The sequence below is a fragment of the Bidens hawaiensis genome, unplaced genomic scaffold, assembly GCF_021521415.1.
Source record: "Bidens hawaiensis isolate Kalapana, Puna unplaced genomic scaffold, B.hawaiensis_p1.1 tig00062461_1, whole genome shotgun sequence".
NCBI lineage: Eukaryota > Viridiplantae > Streptophyta > Magnoliopsida > Asterales > Asteraceae > Bidens > Bidens hawaiensis.
This window is the reverse complement of record NW_027501214.1, coordinates 7,217-12,994: the sequence shown is the minus strand read 5'-3', so window position 1 is coordinate 12,994 and position 5,778 is coordinate 7,217. Positions and strand designations below refer to the sequence as shown.

Here is a 5,778-nt window from a genome sequence, read left to right as displayed (position 1 = left end):
CATGTGCCATATTACCATCCCAAACTCTAACAACCACTCCATCTTCCTACTATGAATCCATCAATTGGTGGTGAAATCCCACAAACTCCTAGCATCTCTCTTAATCCGTAGTTTATTTTGACTTATGGTCAACCAGATATATAAGCAGGGGCGGCCCAGGGGTGTGCGAGGCGCACCACCGGATGGGGCACGCAATTTTTTCGTTATTAATTAAAGCTTGCGGATCTTTTTATTTCAGCTCGGCCTAGGTACTAAAAATCTCGGAGAGGACCCTGCATATGAGTTCCACCGCCTCCTCTGAGGCATCGAAGCCTAATACACGAAGTTGAGCTACTGTTGGTGGCCGCAAAGGTCATAGAGGTTTCAAAATCAAAAGTGTCCATAAGTCTAAAGGTTTTGTATAGTGTAGCCCTATGTTATTGAACCTTACGATTCCCGAATTTGTCCAAGAAACTGTTGCAAACGATGTTTCTGTAAGCTGTTGCCCATGGATGAGCAACGTACCAGGGTTGACGACTACTTTTGGTGACTGGGCGAGAGAAAAGGGCATGTTTGGGTGGCGGCTATGGTGGTGGTCTTGGGAGAGAGAGAGAGAGAGAGGGAGAGAGAGAGAGAGAGAGTTTTACCCTAAAGAATGTTGGTGAGAAATAAAAAACATGTCACCAACACATTTTGATAAATATTTAAATATTTTTTAATGAACATCATTTTGGTAAACATTTTCCATACCAACACTCTTTTGGTAAAAAAAAAGACTATAAAAACAAGTATTTAATGTGCGTGTGTTATGGCGTGTTAAATCACGAAAAACCATTAACGTTCTCGAAACTTTATAAAACAAAGTCAAAATATAAACATAAACTCACCTTGTGCGCTGCGGTTATAGCGTTGAACCACGAAAAGAAATGACGTTGAACAATATAAATAACAAAATATTCACTGTGAAACGCTGTTATAAATAAACACACCAACACATCTTACGTATGTTGTAAAAGGTTTACTAGTCGTTAACTAGCTTATGGTAATCAAGGTTTATTATAGAGGGTAAGCCTGAGGCTTGACCCATTTAGAGAAAGTCACTTGCAACATTCAAACCTGGGTCTCTTGCCCCAAACAAGAAGCTAAGTCGGATTGATAAGTTTCAAAAGTTTCCTCTGGTTAAGGGAAGACTCAGATTTGGCCAATTCTTCAAAATATTTATGGAGCTTCGGACGTGTGGGAGGGGAGGGGGCATTGATCTTGACACCTGGTTTGATACTTGCCAATGAAATTAGGCAAAAACATTTTTTTTTAATTTTCTTATGTAACTCAGGACAACATTGATTGATTATGTGGCATTTGAGTTAGGTGTATTGGTCCCGAATATTCATTGGAGTTAATGAAGGAGACTCTGGTTTGAGAGAGCATTAAAGGATGGCTATTTTTGGTCTCTTTTATAGTAAACTATTAGTTTGCATTTATTTGGGAAATCTCATTCCTGGTTGAACTAATGAAGGATCGTCTACCCAGACAATAATATTTGGTTTTACATATGTGATGTACCTATAAATGTTCAATCAAGTAGTGAGGAAGACACTTGAAATAATCCGTGCATCGCTATGAATCAAACCATAATATTACTCCCTTCTATTACCTTCTTTTTTCTCATGCTAAGTAATTCTAGTTTATCATTAGAAACCATAACTGTGAATCAAAACTTCTTAGACAGTGACACCATTGTTTCACCGAATGCAAAATTCGAGCTAGGTTTCTTTAGCCCAGGCAGTTCCAAATATCGATATCTGGGCATATGGTATAAGAACACAACACCTCATACGGTTGCATGGGTTGCTAACAGGGAAACACCACTTACTGATTCCTCTGGCATGGTCAAGTTGGACAGCCAAGGGATCATGTCTCTTTTCAATAGTGGCGGTGCTATCATTTGGTCATCCAACTCCTCAACGTCTGGTACAAATGTCAATCCCCTAGCACAACTATTGGATACGGGTAATCTGGTAATCAAGCATGAAAGTAAAACCAACAACAATATTCTCATTTGGCAAAGTTTTGATTACCCTGGAGATACCTACTTACCAGGAATGAAGTTGGGGAAGAACTTCATAACAGGACGAGAGATGTACATGACATCATGGAGGAGTGTCGATGATCCTTCCCCAGGTGAGTATACAATCAGGTATTCAATGGTTAAGGGTAACTATCAGCAAGTATATATTAGAAAAAGCTCTGTTATTCAAACAAGGTTTGGGCCGTATAATGGCATAACGTTTGCCGGCCAGCCAAGCTATAAAGCTACCCCGGTTTATATATTTGACGCTCATATGATTGCCAACGAGAATGAGACGTATTTTGAATTAACTTTTAAGAGCAACTCTTTGATGTTAAGGCTGATATTGACCCGGGTGGGAAGTATGAGATCTGGCATCTGGACATGCATAACCAAGGATGGACGCAGGATTTCTCATATCCCTCAGATAATTGTGATAGTTATGGACTATGCGGCCCATATGGAATCTGTAATGCTGTCAGTTTTTCGAATTGTGGGTGCTTCAAAGGGTTTGAACGAAACTATAAACAAGAATTGACTCCTTATAATAATTGGAGTAGTGGTTGTAGAAGAACTACATCTTTGGATTGTTCGCCCAAGGAGGGATTTCTAAAGTTGTCAAGCATGAAATTGCCAGAAACTCAGAATGCTTTGTTTCATACCAATGTAAGCCTTCAAGAATGTGAGATGACTTGCAAAAGTAACTGCTCATGCACTGCCTTTGCCAATCCAAACATGACTGCTGGTGGAGTTGGATGCTTGTTATGGTTTGGTGATCTGATTGATATGCGAGTGTACCAACTAAATGGGCAAGATCTTTATGTTAGACTGGCAGCCTCAGAACTATTAGGTAAGCTAATACATCACTTCATGTTTATGCGAAAGCATTTTTAGCTGATTATGTTGTTATTTAAGCTTTTAAAGCTTAAAGGTCTTATTTTGGATTTTACAAACTAAATGAACTGAGTTTACATGTGTTCTTTGGATTGAAAATTTCACAGTGTATTGTTTGTTAATAACTTTTTAATTGTTACAGCTAATTCGTCAACTGTGGTTAATGATGGAAACCGTGGAATTCGTTCTAGATTCTCTAGAGAAAGACGTGTAATTGTTACAGTCAGTTTGTCAACATCAGCAGGGTTGTTTGTGATATTAGCAACCTGCACTTGGATTAAGAGAAAGGGTAGACCGGATGTAGAACAAGAAGGTAGGTGAAAATTTTTGAATTAATAGCACATAATCAGATTTAAAAAAAAAATAAGTTTTGTCTCAACCTATTATATTTCTACATGCAACAGTAAAGGTCCTTGAAAAAGATCAAAAATGTAGCAGAAGGAAGGGAAGCATAGAGTTGCCAGTGTTTAGTTTATCAACAATTTCTAGGGCAACCAATAAATTCTCTATCGACAACAAGCTTGGAGAAGGGGGGTTTGGTCCAGTGTATAAGGTAACAGGGCATGACTATAAACATCAACCACACAGGTGAAAAAACAGTATGCCTAATAATGCTAAAATCATCCAGGGTGTGCTAGAAGGACAAGAGATTGCTGTAAAGCGTCTTTCAAAGGCATCTAAACAAGGGCTTGATGAATTCAAGAATGAAGTTTTATGCATTGCTAAACTTCAGCATAGGAATCTGGTCAAGCTCTTAGGATACTGCATTCAAGGCGAGGAGACAATGCTGGTTTATGAATACATGCCTAATAAAAGCCTAGACTGGTTTATATTTGGTTGGGTTCTCTTTCAAATCAACAAAAGTAATTTATATAGTAGAGAAGAAAAGCCATTTTAAATAATATACTAAATTAAGTTTTTTTTTGTTTTTTTTTCTTGTTTTTAATATTCTTTAGATGATTTAAGGAGGTCATTACTTAACTGGCCACAACGTTTCAACATTATTCATGGGATTGCTCGAGGTCTTCTTTATCTTCATCAAGATTCCCGACATAGAGTGGTTCACAGGGATTTAAAAGCAGGAAACATTTTGCTTGATCGTGACATGAATCCAAAAATATCAGACTTTGGTTTGGCTAGAATGTTTGAAGGACATGAGAGTGAAGCAAATACAAAAAAAGTGGTGGGAACTTTGTAAGAATCCCTCTAACTTTCTGTTCTATTTTATTCCATTTGTCTTTTTCCTATTTATCATTTTCATGGTGTTACATGTACCTTCTACACAGGGGATACATATCTCCAGAGTATGCAGCAAATGGCATGTTCTCAGTAAAGTCAGATATTTTTAGCTATGGGGTTTTGGTGTTGGAGATTGTGAGTGGAAAGAAAAATAGAGGTTTTGTTCATGAAGATGACTATGATATTAACCTTCTTGGACATGTAAGTGTGTTGAATACGGTTATTTTATTGTTGAATTGAACTGATGTTTGTTGGTTACTAATTTAATCGTTTTAGGCTTGGAGACTTTACAAAGAAGGCAAGTCTCTTGATCTAACTGACGCATCATTAGGTGATTCATGGTCTACTTATGAAGTGTTGCGATCAATACACATTGGTTTATTATGTGTACAACATCGAGTGGAAGATAGACCTTCCACAGCGGTTGTGGTTTCCATGTTGGCTGGTGAAGGATCACTACCTTCTCCAAAAAAACCTGCTTTCTTCTTTAAAGGAAGTGAAATTGATTCTGTTTCAATTTGCCCATCATCAAATAATGGAGTGACACTAAGTGAAATAGATGGTCGGTAATGAGATGAAGTGAAAGATGTAATTCATACGCCAACCTCCGGAGTAGCATCAGACTTGCCTTTTTAAGTTGTACTGTAATAAGTATTTTGGTTTATGATTCTCTAATCACGTAGCAGGTTGTCTTCACACGTGCTTTCATTATGAACAACATAATAGATTTTGGATCACATTAATATAAAAGTTGTTATGAATTGAATCAAGAAATAAGATGTTTATGAACAAGAAACAAGAAATCAATCTTTCATTATGAATGAAAAGAAAACCAAAAGAAATACAGAAAGAAAATCGAATACAAAACCAAGCCCTAATTAGAGATTATATCCCCAAATTTATCCTAACGACTACTAACAACCTGATTCCTATTATTTACACTTTCAGTCCCTGTAAAATACAAGACTCTACACATTTAGCCCAAACTAACATCAGACACATGATAACTAAGAAAGTTACAACTTAACCCCTGTAGTTTGAGCAAACTAACATATTTCAACCTTTATATAACAATCTCCACCTTTTAATCATGTTAGTTCAACATTTAGAAGCTCTAAACAGTAATTGAACTTTGAACCCGGTAGAATCTTGGTAAACACATCTGCAGCATTGTCTATTGTATCAATATTTTCCACTTGTAACAATTTAGATCTTACCACATCCCTTATGAAGTGAAACTTCACATTAATGTGCTTAGTCCTTTCATGATGCACTGGATTCTTTGTTAACTGAATTGCACCTTGATTATCACAAAAAACTGTGACTTGGACCATTTTACCCCTGAGTTCAGAAATAAACTCTTTAAGCCATAAGGCTTCTTTTACTGCTTCGGTAAGAGCAACATATTCAGCCTTTGTTGTAGAAAGAGTAACAATATGTTGCAAAGATGCTTTCCAACTTATTAATGAACCCCAAACTTTGAAAGCATATCCAGTCATTGACTTACCATTATCTAAATCTTTTGCAAAGTCTGAATCTGCAAAGCCAATAACATCCTTATCAAAAGAACCTTTTCCAAAAACCAGCCCCACCTCTTT

General features: G+C 37.0%; 1 pseudogene across 1 annotated transcript; it reads left to right on the top strand.

Annotated features, from left to right (window-relative positions):
- The first annotated feature begins 893 nt into the window (after positions 1-893).
- LOC143603703 (G-type lectin S-receptor-like serine/threonine-protein kinase At4g27290) lies at positions 894-4,925 on the top strand (annotated as a pseudogene). The gene is made up of 7 exons (XR_013148114.1): positions 894-2,897; positions 3,084-3,254; positions 3,346-3,494; positions 3,570-3,777; positions 3,898-4,135; positions 4,228-4,381; positions 4,457-4,925. The product of XR_013148114.1 is annotated as a G-type lectin S-receptor-like serine/threonine-protein kinase At4g27290 (transcript).
- The last annotated feature ends 853 nt before the right edge of the window (positions 4,926-5,778 follow it).